Here is a 20970-nt window from a genome sequence, read left to right as displayed (position 1 = left end):
AGCTGAGCTGAATAAACCCTAACGGGTGAATGCCAATCGAACAGAGTGGAAATAGAAGGCAAATTGGAATAACAGGTAAGAAAAATTACATATTAATATCTCAGTGTATCCAAGTAAATGAAATTTTGGCAAAACTTTTGCCACTAGTGTAGTGCCCGGTTAGCAGCTTTTTAATTCTGTTCTCGGAATAGCGCGGAAAACGCGTTGTACGAACATGTAATAACTTCTAACCGGAGAATGAAGGCGGAATAATTAGACCGGTGATTATGGCGGGGCTAGTGAAGTTAACAGGAGAATAAGTTTTGACAATAGTAGGAATAGTTACACAATTAGTGACGACAAGATTGATTGTTAGAACGAGGAAGAAGAAGAAACGGGGATATCACACAAATTATATAGAAGAATATGACGATTCCAAATTTATATAAAAATTTCGTACTACTACTACTACTACTTTTCGATCTCATACTGGGAAAACTGCAGCATATGAATAAATGTAAAACCATCTCCCAACATAAAAATTTTTGCTTGCCTAATAGGCATTTGATAATGGTGCTTCGTGAATTATATCGTCTTGTATTTATGTAGATGAAGTAGATAAAAATAGCCATTTGTACCAAAATAGTCTCGCTTATTTGGCGTGTATTACAATTGCTGGAATATTCGAAAGGTCTATTTCGTTTTATCTAGCAGCTAGCGACAAAACACACGTAATCAAACCTAGAAACCACACCAGTCTTGAGTACTATTCATATTAACAGCTTTCTCAGTATTAGACAACGACATTTTGATTTTTCATGTACAAAAAACGTTTGACGAACTTTGATGAGGTAATAGATACTTTCGCCGTAAGAAAAGCACGCCGTGTAAAGCTGTAGCAAGATAGAAAAAAAATGCTGGGACCTAAAGATTGAAGAAATATGTACTGTCTTGCTTGTCTCTTGTCTTTACTGCTTATAAGTTTCCTACATTTAATTTCATGTCACACAAAAGAGAAAGTTATTAGCTAGCAGGCAATAAAGAGTGCAAATTTTCAGAAGAGTTCATATTCTCCCGGTCAGAAATAATCCCACCCAGTATCAGTTGTGAGTCTTTTTTTTTTTTCTTTTTTTTTGGGGGGTGGGGGGTGGGGTGGGGGGGGGGTGGGCAGTGATGGGGGGGGGGGGGAGATAGGATGTCAAACCGATCGACTGGGAGCAGGAGGGGCACCATAGGACATTTTAATTTCCACTATCGTGAATACAGGTTTGATGGCTTCCATAACCAAACATACACGTTTGAATTCCACAGAGCTAAATACAGTGACGTGCGACAGAAGAATGCTCTGTGAAGAGGCGTGCTACTGCGCTTTGGCACACTTAAGACCGAATAACAAATCTTACCATTTCCTCGAACATATACGTTTTATATACCAAACTCTTTTAAAAGATGTACGCTACGAAATGAAGGTTTTTTGAAAAATCGATTTTTTTAAAATTTTTGACATCCTATCTCAAACGTTCGAGGGTGAATCAAGTTTTGGCCCCGGTTCGGAAATATCGTAGACCCGGGGCTGTTTGCAACATAGCCCATCTATATATTTCTTCCACCTTTTAGCTCTTCTTTCTTTGCTAAATGCAGGTTTTTCCCTCTAAGCTCTTGACGTTCATATAGCTGCTTTCCTTTTCTCCAAGGTCTCTAATTTTTCTATACTACTACTTATACTTGCTTCTACTGCATTGGATATGTTGTCTAACCATTCCTGGTTAGCCATTTTTAAATTCCTGTTAGTCTCATTTTTTAATTGACGATTGTATTCTCTTTCGTCTGTTTCATATGTTTCAGTTTTGTATTTTCTCCTTTCATCAGCTAAATTCAGCGTTTCCTGTGATACCCAAGGATTTCATCTAGATCTTTTCTTACCTACTTCTCTGCTGCCTTCACTATTTCACCTCTCAAAGCTGACCATTCATCTTCTACTATATTCCTTTCCCCTGTTTCAGTCAATCGTTGTGTAATACTACCTTTGAGTCTCTCAACGACCTCTGGTTGCTTCAACTTATACTGGTCCTATCACCTACATTTTCTACCTTTTTGCAAGGCAAATACTTAGTGGTATTACAGATGTCTCCTGGTGGTGCGAGGTGCGCAGCTGTAGTATTTATAAGGAAACAAATTACAGCATAAGGTGCATTTTTACTTCTATTTTTGGTTATCAAAAGTAAAAATAAAAGTTCAACTAGTGCTTTCATGTCATTCTAAATATTATTATATGTCACTAAATGTTGAACAATAAGACGATAGTGACACCACAGATTGGTAGGATTGTTGACGCAACAGCGGAGGAAAATTACCAGAAGACAAATCTTCACCGAGGTCAAAATTTCTCGTTTGATAGCTTTCGACAGGATATCATCGGCGACGTCTAGCTGCATATGTTCTTATTTTCCGCTCAGGTTTATTGTGAAGTTCACTCTGTATAAAGAGCTTTTAGCTATTTCAAATAGGAAGTGCTGTTAGGGTTTGTTATACTTCCATATACCTATTTGTCCAGCACACGATTTGTCGCCTTGCGGTCCTTGCTTTTCTGTCTCGTGCTTGTCATAGAGACGCAAAGATCACATACCAATACATGGAGTATAAAGCATTACTGAAACGCAAATGACATTACAAATATTAGAGAGTACAATAGATGAGGCAAAGTTATTAAACAGGCTCTGCAATGAACGGGAGTAAATATCTGAAATATCACTCATGTTAGGCAACAAAGCGATTCTTGATCTCTCTGAAGAGATCCGCCTTGACCAGTTTACGACACGCTCCAAGCGGCCGCCGGAAGGCCACGAATGTAACAAGCGTAATTAGACCAAATGGATATCATCATTGTCAGCGGGAGAGGTTGGCCTGATTCAAGCACTGGCCTGATAGGATGATCAACAATTCGCACTGCAGGCGGCTACAAGTTGCAGTGGTAACCGCTGTATCTAAAAACTTCTATGCATGAACTTGTGTCCGGAAACGTTTCGTTTCTATGTTAACAAGCAAACTAAATACCACTAATGGGTTTAAATCTAGTACAGATTGTTTTAAAACTCCCGTTTGAATTGTTGGTTCTGTGCCAATCTTCGGTAACAAGAATTGCTACTATCTTCATGTGGCTGCTGAGAAATATTGGGCTTTATTTTCCACTGACGTGTCCTTTAATGCCCAACGGTTTGGTGGACGCCGTGGTGGAGGGATGGGACCCAGCTGCTGCTGCGTCGTCACTTAGTTCACATACCGATTTACGCTATGTCCTCAATATGCCAAGTGCAGGATCCCATGCTTTATCAGGATGGGTCCGCTACCTTTATCAGTTTCTACTCAAGTTGGATTTTTACTGCTTCTTTAAGCACTAAGTCTCAGAAAGTAGAAAACTATTACTCCATAGCTCATGGCGTGGCTAATTTTTAAGCAGTATTCCACAACGGCTGACTGGTGGCTTGGCGGACTTCTGCGTAGCCTTTACGCATCTGGCATATCTCCACACCGAGTTAAGTCTCGTCAATATCCACTCTGACACGCGGTCAGCGAACGGGGGTACACTCCAGGCTTGTAAATGTCCAGGTTGTCTTTCACTTAGAAATTCGCCACGCCGTTGTCGGGAAAAATCTCCGACTATTGATATTCATACGTAGTGGTAGGATACACACAATGGGTGCTTCAATCTTACAGTCACCTGCTCTCAGATGATGTTCCCAGTTTACAAGCTGTCTCATTTACTCAATCGTCCCTACCCATATACTGCATTAATGCTTGAGAACAGATGTTCAAAGTATACTGATAAGTTAATTTACCGTGAATCACGTTGTAGGGGAAGACAGTCCCAACTCATTCCGCATCATGGGTCTTTTCTATCTTTTCCATTCCTTGTTCTAGTGGGCATGGCGGACTGAGATTTCAGCCAATTATCTTGCATGGCGACCCCTCATGCAATTCTTGTCAGAGAATAACGACTGCATGAAACACGAACGTTCACGGTCAACAGAACAGACTGTGGTACTTTGAGAAGTGGAAATTCTGAATCGAATACCGGAATATATGTACTCGACACACTGCACGTGGCAGGAGTGTGCCTCGTAACACTGTTAGGCGTCATGAGTAGAAACTCCATCCTCATCTACATCTACAAATATACTGCATAAGCCACAGAACAGCGCACGGCGGACAGTATTTCATATTAGCAATTCTCTCTCCTGTTCAATTCGCGTATTGACCGAGGGAGAAATGGCACTCGAAATGCCACTCCACAAGCCCTAATCCCTTTTATCTTTTTTTCATGGTCCCTACACGACATATATCAAGGTGGCAGCAGAATGGTAGAACGGTTCTCATTGACTAAGGTTTATTTTTAATTTTACTCAATAGCGTTTCACGTAAAATTAGCCGTCTTTCTCTGAAGGTTCCCATTTAACGTCATTGAAAAGTACCTGTTACACTTCCGTATGGGATATACCGCCATTTTACGATCCTAGCAGCGCCTCTCTAAATTCATTCAATGTTTGCTATCATGCCTGCTTCATGAGGAAGTTCAAACGCTGGAACAGTACTCTAGTACTGGTCGCACCGGCACCTATTACCAGAGAATACACGCCACGAACCCGACAAATTTGAGCAAAGTGTCAACTGCTGTACTTGATTACAATATCTTTGCAAGGACGTTCACCCGTTCCTTAGGCGATTTCTCTTCGCCGGTAGAGGGCACTTCACAACGGGAACTACTTTGAACAGTCGAAATGAAACAGCCACATTTCGGATGCCACAATTGCCGTGTATTTCAGCACGTCTTCAGTATTATCGATGGTATTTGACTGCAGCGTACATTCTTGCTCATTGCCCAACGATTTACAGATATCAGATTTTTCTGCACAAAATTCTGGTGGAGGGGACCTGTGTCACAGAACTGTGGAGGGGACCTGTGTCACAGAACTTTCGAGAGGAAATGTGGTTTTAGTACTATGGTCCGCTAGCACATTTGGTAGTTCTCGTCTCAGACCATCTCGACGCATCATTCGAGGTAAGTTGTACAGGTCGAGGTGGATTTCATGCTTGTTTACAAGATCCCTGTGCAGCCCGAACAAGACTTACTCGGCTGCTCGGGTGGAACAGAAATGACTCACCGTATGTGAGGTATGTATTTTTGAAAGAATGTACCAGAAGTTCTAGAATGAATCTTTCACTCTGCAGCGGAGTGTGGCCTGTGTTAGAATTTACTGCGCAGGTCCAATTCGTGCAGTGAACATCGTGGACGTCATGTCGCGAAAAGTTTTCGTAGTTAACTACGTAAGAAACGGAAAAAATTAGCGCCACAACTTGACACGAGAGATGATTTCGGTTTTCCTTGAACATAGAGACGAATTGTTTCTGGACATACAGTACGTCAACTTGTACGACTTTAGCTAATAATTTAGAAATAATCGTGAAGTACATTTACTTTCTACACAACGGCTTACTGTATTGGTCATTGCACATTTCAAAACGTAACTTCATTATTAGGGCTTTAGATGTCAACACGTCAGAACCGTGGAAGGTTATAGTGCTTTTCAATAAAACAGCACAATAAAGCGCATAAAGACTTTTCGAAACGCAACGTTCAGCTGAGGATATTGCTCCTTTCTTGCCTATAACATCGGAATCTATTTTCAAAGATGACAAGCCTCGAATGCAAATACTGTGGCCGGCTGAAGTGGCCGAGCGGTTCTAGGCGCTTCAGTCTGGAACCGCGCGACCGCTGCGGTCGCAGGTTCGAATCATGCCTCGGGCATGGATGTGTGTGATGTCCTTAGGTTAGTTAGGTTTAATTAGTTCTAAGTTCTAGGGGACTGATGAACTCAGATGTTAAGTCCCATAATGCTCAGAGCCATTTAAACCATTTTTGCAAATACTGTATCAGATGTTTGAAGGTGAGAGAAAAACTTATGTTCCAGACGAAACGCAACAAATTATGAAGAGAAAATGTTGGCAGAAAGGGCATACTTCCTTATTTGTATGAAAGCGAACGCATATACGTAGCTCTTCCAGGTGCTATACTAGACAAATAAGTGCCAAGAATAGCGGATGTGGCAGTTATGATTATCTGTATAATTCAAAAGAGCAGTTTATATCTCACTTAAGCCGTCTCGGGGAGAAACGCATTTACGACCAGTCTTACGACACCTCACGCTCACAGTTCAGCAGACAATGACACTGTCACCTCCTAAATGGCCGGCGAACAAACGAACAGAATAAAATTTGTACCGCCACTTAGCCATAAAATGCCTGAGTTACTGCGGTACGCATTCTCCCGAAACATCAAACCGAGCAGCAAATGGCGGCCCTCTGCGAACTGACAGCCTATTTCAACGCGTCGTTTATTTCTCCCGCACTGCTGTCGCTCAGAGCCATTTTACTAAGAATAAGCATGAAAAAGACACGGAAAATAACTCTTCGTCCACCACAGAGATAGGGGAATATTACCAACGAGGTAGCAGGTGCGGAAATTCGCAACTACTGGTTGCCGCATGGTCTTATACAATTCAATCGTAGCAGCACGAAAAATATTGTACAAACCTTCCACAGTACTAGATAAAGACGACACGAGATTAACGGAGCCTACCTGAAAACCGATCTGCATTCAGTTCTGCTGCTCTTTCTGCAACTGTCCAAAAGTTTATACATACACCATTTCTTCATTAACAATGATCATTGCAATCGAAAATGAATAACTTGTTAATAACGGTTCGAAAATAATTTTTTTTACGAACAATCAATTGTATATTAACGTAATGTCCTTCCACGAAATCTGATCCAGGCAGATTATAAGGGACAGTGAAATGAAAACGAGAGAGATGGAAAAAAGTAAGTAAACTGATTTTTATTTCAAAAGTAATAGCCGTAACTGTTTATACATTTATCCCACAGTGTGACGAGGCGGCCAGTGCCTTCATGGAAAAATGTTTGCAGTTGCCACGATTGTAACCATCTCTTCGTCCGAAGCAAACCGACGGCCACAATATATTTCTTCAGGACTACAAAAATATGGATATCCCACGGGGAAGAAAAAAAAATTGGGAATTTGTGGTAAGGTCTTATGGGACCAAACTGCTGAGGTCATCGGTCCTAAGCTTACACACTATTTAATCTAACTGAAACTAACTTCCGCTAAGGACGACACACACACACACACACACACACACACACACACACACACACACACACACACATGCCTGAGGGAGGACTTGAACCTCCAACGGGGGCAGCCGAGAGGACCTTGACAAGGCGCCCCAGAGCACACTGCTACCCCGTGCGGCACCCACGGAGAAGAGAGCGGGATTGTATGGAGATACGCAACGGCTTCGTAGCGAAACTTCTACAGCGTAGTCGGAACAACCTTGGCGACATGTGGGCGGGCACTTTTCATGCGATTTCCACATTTTTGAGCCCTGAGGAAAGACATTCGTAGTCGTCGATATGCTTCGGACGCCTGGGCACAATCATGGTTCCGAAGGAAAACGCAAACATATATACATACAGGCATCGATCGTCTTGTCTGACAATGGGATAAAAACATGAATAGTTATGGCGATTACTTTTGAAATAATAAACACTTTACCTACTTTTTTCCATCTATCCCGTTTTCATCTGACTACCCCTTATACATGCACTTAATTTAAATCTAGATAATCTATTGCCTTCATTTCATATGGATTTTTACCGCCCAAGTGCTTGTCCAATGGTCCAGACTAGTCTAATAGTTGTATCACAGATTTTTTCACGTTGAGATGAACATACAGTATAAGAATTACAACAATATACCTCATTCGAAGCTACTGAAGGTTAATTGATGCACAAGTGATCCCGTGCCTGTAACCTGATGTACTGTTTTAGGGAGTGCAACAGTCTTACGGAAGGGACATTCCACAACTAGCCGCAAGAACAACAGAAAATCTATTTTTCAAATGTATTTGCACGTAATTTCTTGACCGATCTAAGCAATAGCTACATAACTCATTGTAAACTAATACTGTGGAGCAAACGTTCATTTAACTCGATAATTCATAATGATTTGTTAATTTGTAGATGTCTTGTCACGATTCTTCTGACACAGATGAAAATGGATCACTAACATCTTTAATGAACCAAAAAACATTTGAGGTATAGCGATTTAAGCATATGAGACTGCTATAAAGATATTTTATTTTATTTTTATTTTTTGTTTATTTATTTTTTGTCTTCGCCGACGAGTCAGCAATGGACGCCGATACTGAACAGCAAGGAAGTTAGATTAGGGTTTACCGTCTGGTGACGACGACATCACTTGAGTCGGTGCACAACCTCGAATTGGGAAAGGATGGGGACGGAAATCGGTAGTCTCAATTTATAAAGGGGCCAGTACTGATATAGGGTTGCCAGGTCCGAAAACAGAAACGTCGGACTTGACGTACATTTAACCGGACATTTTTCCCTAAAAGCCGAACACCTGTTTTAAATAGAAATAGTCAAGAGGTATTTTCAATCGTTTATTAATTATCAGTTACAGCCAGTTTTTTGCAAGAACAACCTCAAACCTGCTTAGCTAAATACACAATCAGTAAAGAGCCTCATAATTTGGCAAATAAGTGCTCCGTCTTCTACATTGCTCGTTCAGCTACGAAGAAAATCGTAGGACCCAGTCGTAAAAACAGAGTTGGTTGGTATATCTGTACACTGAGGTGATAAAAGTCATGGGATACCTCCTAGATCGTGTCGGACGTCCTTTTGCCCGGTGTAGTGCATTAAGTCAACGTGGAATGGACTCAACAAGTCGTCGGAAGTCCCATGCAGGAATACTGAGCCGTGCTACATTTATAGCCGTCCATAATTGCGAAAGTGTTGCCGGTGGAGGATTTTTTGTCGAGCTGACCTCTCGATTATGTCCCATATATGTTCGATGGGAATTGTGTCGGACGATATGGGTGGCCACGTCATTCGCTCGAACTGTCCAGAATGTTCTTCAAACAAATCGCAACAAATGTACCCCGGGGATATAGCGCATTGTCAGCCATGAAAATCCCATCGTTGTATGAGAACTGGAGTACATGAATGGCTGCAAATGGTATCCAAGTAGCCAGACATAACCATTTCCAGTCAGTAATCGGTTCAGCTGGAACAAAAATTCCAGTCCCATTTCACATAAACACAGCCCACACCATTATGGAGCTACCACCAGTTTGCACAGTGTCTTGTTAAAAACTTGGGTCCATGGCCTCGTGGGTCTGCGCCATACTCGACTTCTACCATCGGCTCTTACCAACTAAAATTAAGGTTCATCTGACCAGGCCATGGTTTTCCGGAAGTCTAGAATCCAACCGATATGGTCACGAGCCCAGGAGAGGCGCTGCAGGCGATGTCGCGCAGTCCGCAAAGACACTGGCGTCGTCATCTGCAACCATAGCCTATATCGGATACGTTCGTTGTGTCCTACGTTGATTTCTGCGGTTATTTCAGGGCGGGTTATTTCGCGCAGTGTTGCTTGTCTGTTAGTACTGACAAATCGACACAAACGCCTCTGCTCTCGGTCGTTAAGTGACGGCCCTCGGCCACTGCGTTGACCATGGTGAGAGGTAATGCCCGAAATTTGGTATTCTAGGCACACTCTTGACACAGTGGATCAATTTCCGACATGAAACGTCCCATGCGTCTAGTTGCAACTACCATTCGGCGTTCAGAGTCGGTTAATTTTCGTCGTGCGGCCACAATCATGTTGGAAACCTTTTCACATGAATCAGTGACAGCTCAGCCAATGCTCTGTCTTTTTATACCTTTTGAACGCGATACGGCTACTATCTGTATATGTGCATATCGCTATCCCATGACTTGTCACCTCAGTGTGTATCATGGTATCTCCTTATTCCTCGTTATTCTTATTCCTAGCGCTACAGTATCAGACTGGAACGCGCCTTAGTTTGCGTACTCTTCTTCATTGATAAAAAGCCTAACAATAGCCAGACAGGCCGGAGTTGCAAATATCTGGCCGGACTCGAACCTCAAAGGCCGGATATGTTCGGCTAAAGCCGGACACCTGGCAAGACGATCCAAAATACTAAATTTATCATAAGCGGTTTCATGAAACCACGGAACACTTATGTATAGATGAGCGGACGGATAATTGGACAGCCGATCTCACAAATACGATTACGGTACCTTACCCGTCGGAAAGCTTATTGTGATGGAACATGTGCCAAGTGCAGCAGGCAGTACATGCTCGATAGCTAAATGTGAAACCTGGAGAAGAATAGACAGCAAAAACAAATATAAGAAAGACAAAGAGCAAGGACTGCACAAAGCAGAAGGATTTTCTATAAACAGAAACAGCTGCAGACTTAAAAAGTACAGAAAAAGATTTCCGGAAAATAATGTTTGTTGTACGGCTCTGTAAGGATGTGAGAAATTGGAAATAAGGAAGACAAGAAATGAAAGGATTAGAAGTCTTAAGTGTGGTGTTACAGAGGACCGTTGAAAATCTGATGTGTTGATGGAACGCGGGACGAAGATTACCTTCAACAAGACAACGAGAAAAATGTCTACACGGACGTAATGAATCGGAGAGGTAAAATAGAATACACTGACAAAAAAAATTGCCAGATCAAAAAATAATTGATGTAGAGTAATTAAATTTCGGGGATACATTTGTCTTAATAGTTTCTACAGTGCATTGCTCGAAGCAATGTCACGGCCGCCGTGGGAAGCTCTCAGCTGGAGACGCCTGGCGCAGGTAGAAAACTTGGACCGTGACGCACGTTCACAAAATGATTTATACTGCAGTACGCATGCAAACATATTGGCCGAAGAAGCTTACGAAGAACGTGTGCAGGCTGCCGAACGCAACATATTATGCTCAGCCAAATCGGCTTTTCTCGCCAAGAAGAACGAGGAAATTGCTCTCCAGAAACAATTCGATTTAGAGGAAGGGTTCATATACTGTCCTGGAATTGCAGGCTAAACGTGACTAACGAAAACACTTTTTTGGTCAAAACATAATTTTTGGTCCGCGATATTGACTAGCCATTTTGAATTTTGAAAATCTAACTTCTGATTCGTATTCGACGACATCAAAATTAAATAACAAGTAATTTATAAAATTGAACTAATAATACATATGAAAGTTTTCCCTAAACTTCAAACAGGTTTTTCTCGAGAAATGATTTTTCAGAACTGCGGGTAGCATAAAATAAAAACGGTTCAACCCATTAACTTCTACCTTTGACGCCGAAAAGTAAACACTTTTCTTGGGAGCTTATGACTATAACATACGAAATTTGTTAATATTAACTATTTCTTGTAAAGCCATAAAGAGTGAAGCAAACCGCCAAAAATCGAACTCAATATTCGAGTTGGTACCATAACGTTAAATTTAAGATTATTTCATTGTGGTTACGTTTACATTCGCATATGTTTAGTGTAGCATCGACTGATGCTATGCATTTCTGATTTCAGATAACTCCTGAGGGACTACACTGTAAGCAGTCTGCGTACTTCAGACTCGCAGGCCCTTGATCAAATCATAATTATGGGCGCCATTTTGTTTTTGTTCTGTATTGAAAAGGTAAAATAAATTTCATAGCATGATCAGTCATACTCCCCAAACAGATCCTTTGAGTGGCTTTTCATTATCTTAAAAAAAAAAATCCGGACTTTGCATAATTTTTTCCTCATTTGAATGCGAACCTGGCCTCAAGTGAATAACACTGCAAGAGTATAGATTAATGTAAGTACGAGAAAAGCCATTGCAAATTTGAAATGCTGGTTCACTAATACCCGATATAATCGACAGAATATTGAATGAAACCATGCAAGTGTGCGTGCATTGTGTTGTTCTGGTGATTGATGTCAGTCTGTGGGATTGCGTTCTATGCCTGTCGTACTTGGTTCGTCAATACAGGGACTGTTAACGCTGTTTGTCGAAGACGCTGAAGTTGCCGTCCGATGATGCTCAACATGTGCTCGATCGGTGACAGCTCTGGTGATCGAGCAGGCCTAGGCAGCATGTCGACACTCCATGGAGCACGTTGGGTTACAATAACGGTATACGTGCGAGCGTTATCTTGTTGAAGAACACCGTGTGGAATGCTGTTCAGGAATGGCGGCACAACAGGTCGAATCATCACACTGACGTACAGTTTTGCAGTTGGGCTGCATAGGATAACCACGAGAGAGCTCCTACTGTCGTAACAAATCGCACCTCAGACTAGCTCCAGGTGTAGATCCAGTGTTTATAGCATGCAGATAGGTGTCCTTCTAACAAAAAGCCCTCATTGGCACCGAGACAGAACTAGCTTTCATCATAAAATACAACAGATCTCAACCCTGCCCTCCAATGAACTTTCTCAGTTGACACCACTTACAGTAAGTCACAAATTGTGGTAGTTTGGGGGTCAGTGTAATGCACGCTACAGGGCGTCTGGCTCAGGGCGGTACTTGAAGTAACCGATCTGTAATAGTTCGTTGTGTCACTGTAGTGCTAACTGCTGCTCAAACTGCAGCTGCAAATGCAGCCAAACACTATGTTCTTCGCTCTCGTAGTGCCACGTGGACGTCCGGAGCTCGGTCTTGTTGCGACCGTCGATTCTCGTGTCCACCGCTGCCAGAAATAATTTACAGTGGCTACATTCCTTCGAAGTCTTTCCTCAATATTGCAGAAGGAACAGCCAGCCCTATTACACGACCTCGTTCAGATGGCCTCTTTGTCGCCTTAAAGGCATTCATTCTGGACTAACATCAACTCATCATGTCCTATCTCGAAAGTATCTAACGCTCACGGCCGTTACATCGTTTATTTAAAGAAACCTTCATTTGCATCCTCATAGTGCTGCTACCAGTGCCACTTTCATGCGACTGTCGAAATCTGAATAGACACCAGCTTTTGGATGTAGAAACACGCCTACCAACTGCATCTTTGTGTTGCGATTGTTTTTTTTTCCGTCACTGTAGTTGGACACATGTTACATGAGTTGTTGCTGAAAAGTTAGTTGTAAAGATGGTGCAAGAAAAAAATGACAAAGGTAAGCTAGATACAAGGATCCAGGGCAAACTGTTGATGTAGGAAGCAACAACTGTACTCAAATGAAAAGGATAGCCCGCAAGCGAATGGAATGAATAAGTGCGTCTAACCGACCATACGGGACATTTGTGCGATTTGGTGCAATATTCGTCAGTAACAACAGCCCAAAATTTGGCAACATTTCACAACTGAGCACCTACTGTCCGTAACAAGGGGCCGGCACACGACACCTGGCGTGGCAGCTGTCTGCACAGCCATAAGCGGGTGCGTCGCCGCGCCGTTATGACGCATCGCCATTCGTTGTCGTGTCCATATCCTGAGGGGGGGCACACACAAACACGTATCCAGGCTCTGAAGAAGCAAACTTAAATATCTACAACATAACCTGTTGATTCAAGTTCAACCACGCGAAAAAACTCATCAGCACACATTTACCAAAGCTGCTTCTCGAAATTCAATATCAGAAATTACCCCGATGGTAAAATCACTTACATTTAAGTTTTTATCTTTAATTTTTTTTAACAGGCCCTGACTCTTCTGCAATATCCAGACATAAATCAGACGAATGGTAACCCAAACCTTTATTTGTAGACAACAGATCAGAAGATGAGAAACCAATGCTCGGAAATTATTATTTCAATGGTAAAAGGCTAGAATAAGCAATAAGAATGACGCACGTATTCGACAATCAATTTGTTTCTGAGAAAAAAAAAAAACCTATTCCACCATCAACGGTTGTGCTATCTTGAAAGAGATGTGCCACCGTCGAAGATATAGCATTTTCCGCTACAGGAATTTGCAGTAATGCATTCAGTGTTTCCTGCGGCTTCACCGGCGTACGCAATCTCACATATATTTACATACAAAAGTCCCAGATGGTTCTAATGGCTCTGAGCACTATGCGACTTAACTTCTGAGGTCATCAGTCGACTAGAACTTAGAACTAATTAAACCTAACTAACCTAAGGACATCACACACATCCACGCCCGAGGCAGGATTCGAACCTACGACCGTAGCGGTCGCTCGGTTCCAGACTGTAGCGCCCAGAACCGCATGCCACTCCGGCCGGCCAAAAGTCCCAGGAATAATGATCTATATGTATTCAGGGATATGGCAGGAACGATTATTAGAATGAAAAAAGTCTGATAAACATGGCTGTAAGCCGGCCGTTGCGGCTGAGCAGTTCTAGGAGCTTCAGTCTGGAACCACGGGACCGCTACGGTCGCAGATTTGAATCCTGCCTCGGACATGGATGTGTGTAATGTCCTTGGGTTAGTTAGGTTTAAGTAGTTCTAAGTTCTAGGGGACTGTTGACCTCAGATGTTAAGTCGCATAGTGCTCAGAGCCATGGCTGTAAAACACATACCTTAAGAGTAAGACTTCATTTTCGATACTGTGAAACAAATCTCTTCTATTGCAAGTTCTTAGCTTTCCGTATTTTGGAAGGAGGTAGTGTGGACCAAAACAAGAACAAACTACCTAGTAAACATGGGCTTTATAGTGCATACCTTAAGAGCTATGAGCACTTGTTCAGTAGAAGAGATCACCGAAGATGAACAATTGCTCATAGCTCTTAAGGCGTGCACTTTACAGCTCATGTTCGTTGATACTTCTTCATGAGCTGGGCCATACTACAGCCTCTCAGAATATGGAAACAAAGAGTTTTGAGAAGAAGAGATTTGTTTCACAGTATCGAATTGGAAGAAGTGCTCATAGCTTAAGAGCTATGCATTTTAGAGCCCATGTTTACTAGATCTTTTTGCTTCGAATTATCGTTCCTCCCATAGCCCTGAGTACTGACCATTCCTCCTGGAACACGCTGTATAAAACAAATTTCACACATATTTCATCTGCATAATTTCAAAGTATTCCAAGTCAGCTAAATACAGGAAACAAATACAAACAGGTCGTTTCCAGACAATTTTCATGTCACATACTCTTATCCCCACTCCAATCCCTAGAGCTAGTAGGGATCTCTTACTCTCATCACCGAGCGAGTTGGCGCAGTGCTTAGCACACTGGATTCGCATTCGGGAGGACGATGGTTCAAACCCGGTTCCAGTCATCCTGATTTAGGTTTTCTGTGATTTAGTACCTCAACATTGCTTCACGTAAATGCCGGGATGGTTCCTCTGAAAGTACACGGCCGACTTCCTTCTTCATCCTTCCCAAATCCGATGGGACTGATGAAATGGTTCAAATGGCTCTGAGCACTATGGGACTTAACATCGGAAGCCATCAGTCCCCTAAAACTTAGAACTACTTAAACCTAACTAACCTAAGGACATCGCACACATCCATGCCTGAGGCAGGATTCGAACCTGCGACCGTATCAGTCGCGCGGTTCCGGACTGAAGCGCCTAGAACCGCTCGCCCACCGCGGCCGGCTGGGACTGATGACCTCACTGTCTGATCCCTTCCCACCGATTCAACCAACCAACCTTACTCTCATCGTATTTTTATACCAATATTTTATGAATCACGTATAGAATATATGGTTCAAGTTGCCCCATACGTTTCTGAGTTATAATTTTATGTCATTTATTTTCATCCACACCTTCAGCTATAGGTATGTCTCACAGTCACAGTACCTTATCCCAGACAGAAAGTTATACGTGTGCCGAATTGGGTAGAAATTGCTTCATGTGATAGATATGCTCATATGTCACTATCTTTGCTCCCCCTCATCACCCTCTCCTATCTGTAAGGGTGGAACGTGAGTGGATCTGTCACCAAATTAGCAAAGCGACCCCGACAACTACGTATTCAATGCTGATATCAATCGTTATCGTATATTGTTACGTGTAACAGCTTCTCATCACACCCCACCGCTAGGTGTAGTTGGGATATACTAATCCACACAGCATTTTTATACAAATAATGAGTCACGTAAACTGTCTGGCAGAAAAGGTGAAGCAATCAGGAAAGGAGGAAACAAAATGAAACTTCACGGGCTGAGAGGGTACGTGATGTTATTTCAATGATTCCAAAATCGAGTCGAATTTGGAAATTTGTGGTAAGTTCCTATGGGACCAAAGTGCTGAGGTCATCGGTCCCTAGGCTTACACACTACTTAATCTAACTTAAACTAACTTACGCTAAGGGGAACACACACACCCATGCCTGAGAGAGGACTCGAACCTCCTACGGGGGGAGCCGCGCGGACCCTGGCAACGTGCCTCAGACCGCATGGCTACCCCGCGCGGCCGAGTCGAATTTACAAAGAGCTCAGCAGTATGAGCCTACGTATTAGTTTGATGTTGCACCCCCTCTGTCGTGGATGCGTGCACTGATTCGGTTGGGAAAATTGTCATAAAGCTCGCCCACAACTGCTGTAACTAGTTCTACATATCCTCGACACTGGAATTGCGACAATATTCGAACTAGTGCCACACACATGGGAACATATCTGGGGATACTGCTTGCCACGGGAGTACCTAAACATCACGCAGGAAGTTATACACATGTGTGCCACGTGTTGAAAAATGATACAACGATACTGTCGCCTGAGAAGGAACACATTAGAATGCAGGATTTCCGTGGCGTACAATTTTGCCGTCAGAGTTTTCTCAATCACTAACAGCCACGACATGAAGCTATACACAATGGCCCCCAGCACCATGACACCAGGTGTGACACTGCAGTGCCTCTCCAAAACACTGGATGAATGGAACCTCTCCCCAGGTCGCCGCCACGTCATACTCGCTGACGGTAAGTCATCCAGGGTAGTGCAGGATCACGAGTCATCGCTGAATACAATGCGACGTCTTTCATCAGCAGTCCAGGCTTCTCGGCCATGGCAACACTCAAAACGCAGACATTTGTGTTGTAGTGTTAATGGAAGGCTACGCATGACAATGCAGTTCCGCAGTCTGGCTGCTGCTAATCCCCATCAACGGCGCCGGATGACGCAAAATGTTGCAAGGATTCCATTACTTGTTCTCGTATGGCAGGCGCAGATGTAAAGGGGTTATGATGTGCCTTGCGCACAATCGGCAATCCTCTCTTGTGCAGTCAGACGTTGTCGACCGCAATGTTGACGACACGTATGCCTGCCCTAACGTTCCCATGCAGTACAGCATCGGAGAGCTCAACATTCGAATGCATCACAAACTTGGATACTGTACGATTCAACCAGGCGGTCAAATGGAGATCGACAATGAGGCCGCTTCTAAACTGTCAGTTGCTGACAACGCTGTTCAAAAATGGTTCAAATGGCTCTGAGCACTATGGGACTTAACATCTTAGGTCATCAGTCCCCTAGAATTTAGAACTACTTAAACCTAACTAACCTAAGGACAGCACACAACACCCAGCCATCACGAGGCAGAGAAAATACCTGACCCCGCCGGGAATCGAACCCGGGAACCCGGGCGTGGGAAGCGAGAACGCTACCGCACGACCACGAGATGCGGGCGATAACGCTGTCTCACACGTCTATGTGTCATCACCTGTGCCCTTCACAGTGACCATTCAGAACTGACTTTGTTCCCTCCTCTTATACACTCTATCAGGACTGATAACAACTCAAAAAGTGAACAGCAATTCTTATGGGTACTTCACTTTCTTTGTCAGGCAGTGTATGCATACAATCTGCATGAAATTACTCCACATTTTCTGAAATATGCTTCTATGTCATTACCTTTTCGCCTGCAAACCACTCCAATTGGGGAAGGTGCTCTTATCCAAACAGCGCTTCTTTCCAGGTAGTATATAACATGAGTATCAACTTTGCTTGAAATCGATGCAGCGATTTATGGGAACATGGGGAAAGTACATATACATGTACGTACATACATATATACAGACAATAATACGAGTATCCGGTGTTGCCTGGAGTCTTCTATTAGCCCATCACCTATTTCCCCCATCTCTCTGTCCATCTTCTCCTCCCTCTCTGTCCACCTCCTCTTCCCCCCACTTGCGTCCATCTCCTTCTGCTCTTCTCTCAGTCCATCAGCTCCTCTCCCTTCTCTGACCATCTCCTTCTCTTCTTTTTCTCTGCACATTTCCTCGTCCCCCTCTCTCAGTCAATCTCCTCCACTCCCCCTCTCTTTGCCCATCTCTTCCTCTTCCCTTATCCTGTCCACTTCTTCCTCAGCAGCTGTCCATCTCCCCACCTCCCCACTGTGTCTGTCTCCTCCTACCCCCTCTCTGTCGGTTCATCTCCTCCTCCCCCTTCTCTCACCATTTTATCACCGCCGTCCCAATAGGAGGTTGCTGATTCTTAACCGACTTTACTTCTTTACAGACAGTAAGAATGTGTAGCAACTTTTGTTGAAATCGATCCAGTTGTTTAGGAGTATACATGGAAGATACACGGTCCAGTCACATTAATGTGACCTCCTGTTAAAAGACTGAATAATTTTGCAGCACGAGACGTGCAGAGAGAGAGAGAGAGAGAGAGAGAGAGACAGTGAGGTTCTGGAAAGTATGAACAGGGATGTGGAGCCACGCTGATTCCAGAGCCATGACCGGCTGGAGAAGGTTTCTCAGATGAGGATCCTCGGCGCGAACAGCCCGATCGAGGTGCTCCCACAGATTCTCGATTGGGCGTTTGATGGCGATGGGAGTACGGAAAACTCTTCCTGTTGCTGTTAGGGCCACGCACTTACACTGCGAGTTGTGTGACACGTTTCATTATCATGCTAGTGGATGCTATTGTGTCAAGGAAAAAGCAAATGCACGTAGGGGTGGACACGGTCTCAAGGATAGATGACTACTTGTGTGGCCTACTGTGCCTCCCAGAATGACGAGATCACCCAACATTCCCCTGAACATAAAGCTTGCCTCCTCCGTCCTGGAAACTCACGACGATTGTTGCAGGGCCACATACGCCAACTGCATCTGATGGAGCATTCATCTAAAAAGGTCACCTGTCGCCACTCTGCGGACGTCGAATTGTATTAGCGTGAAAATTCCAGTCTTCATCGCTGATGAACAGCAGTCAACAAGGGCGCATGAATCACGCACCTGTTGCGGAGGCCCATGAGCTACAACGTCCGCTGAACGGTCAAGAAGACACTGTTGGTTGACTCTTGGCTCATGTGGGTGGTCAGTTGCTCACCTGCTGCACGTATATTCGCTTTGCCATGCATGGTATACTTAAACATGGCAGCACGGGAATAGTTTACAAGTTAGCCGTTTCGGAAATGCTTCCGCCCTTGGAGCGAAAGCCAACAATCATGCCCTTTTAGCATAAATCGCCGCGTTTCCGCGTAACGACTACAACTGCACTGTTTTTCTGCATCCCCCACAACACGATTTGCATAGCCTGATATATATAGGCTATGGTCACATTAATGTGACTGGACAATGTACATACATACATACAATCACTTTTATTATATGTGTGGATACGTAAATGTCCCAAAGCCCTTGCCGCAGTGGTAACACCGGTTCCAGTCAGATCACCGAAGTTAAGCGCTGACGGGCTAGATGGGTGACCATCCGGTCTGCCGAGTGCTGTTGGCAAGAGGGGTGCACTCAGCCCTTGTGAGGCAAACTGAGGAGCTACTTGATTGAGAAGTAGGGGCTCCGTTCTCGGAAACTGATATATGGCCGGGAGAACGGTGTGCTGACCACATGCCCCTCCATATCCACACCCAGTGACGCCTATGGGCTGAGGATGACGCGGCGGTCGGTCTGTACCGTTGGGTCTTCCAAAGCCTGTTCGGGATACGTAAATAGATTAGGGCAGGTTATAGTGCCCAGGAACCCGATCGAATGTAGGGAGAAAAGTTCGCAACAGGCATCATGGCCATTCAAGCCAATGAGAGTCGGTGAAGGTTCCCGATAAAGGATTCGTGTAGCAGAATTTGTAATGATGATTTTGGATCGTGTGGGAAAAATTTTATCAATAAACACCCGTCACGTTGCATATGAAACGCGAACTTGGAAAAATACGATTTGAAGTGTGCTGGTGAAGCAGCAGTTACATCCCTGACATAAACAACATCTGATTGCAAAACGGCCGAATGATGAGTTCAGTTGCCAATGGATTATTTCATAAAGTGCAGACTGGCGACCTTCACATGAAACAGTTCTTGCTATAAATAAGTAGAGAGGATATCAGTTGTTCAGGAAACAAATAGCAATCAACTGCTTTCAAATTATCAAACTCTTCTGTAAGATTTTACGAATTTCAAAAAGGAGTTTATAATCACTTCTAATTTTAATCCACTGAAACAAGAAGCAAGCATTAGCATCAAGAGTAGCTCCCTCTTTCTCATTAGAACGGTCGACTTCATAGTCTTCCAGCTAAAACCTTGGGACATCTTTAGGAAAAATTTATTTCAAAATATTTAGGAGGAATCGGCTCAATAGATTTCGTGAAAACAACAACGTTTTGCAGTCGTCCTCTTTTTGTAGCGATTGAATGAAGAAGTTTAAAGCAGTGCAAGATATTTCTGTGTTCAGGATTTGCAGCACACATTACTTTACAGCATTTAAATTAACAACTAATACTATCACTTGGCATTCGTCAGACTATATGTCATTAATTTTTTATTTTTCTTTATTTATTTAACTCGATCTTATGAAGATCATCAGGCCCTCCCTTAAAATGGACCTGGGTTCCATACAGTAAGGCCATGGTTACCTAAGAAACAATGATTTTAATATGACAAATCGTATTAAAGTGATCTGACTGTCTAACCTACAGTGGGAGTATATAATACTGATTATGAACTAATAAAGTTAATACCGGCTGTACGAGTACTTCTATTACTGGTGCTGCTGCCACTGATGATGATGATGATGATGATGATGATGATGATGATGATGATAATGCCTTCTTGCACTGCACTTAAGTGCTCAGGTTAGTCCAATTTAGATTTTCATCTATTATTACTCCCACACTCTTTTCTGAGGGAGAGAGGTTGATATTTGTCCTATTTAGGGTTGAAGATGGCAGGGATTCTCGATGTTTCTA

The sequence above is a fragment of the Schistocerca piceifrons genome, chromosome 6 (assembly GCF_021461385.2).
Source record: "Schistocerca piceifrons isolate TAMUIC-IGC-003096 chromosome 6, iqSchPice1.1, whole genome shotgun sequence".
Taxonomy (NCBI): domain Eukaryota; kingdom Metazoa; phylum Arthropoda; class Insecta; order Orthoptera; family Acrididae; genus Schistocerca; species Schistocerca piceifrons.
This window is presented reverse-complemented; position numbering follows the sequence as displayed.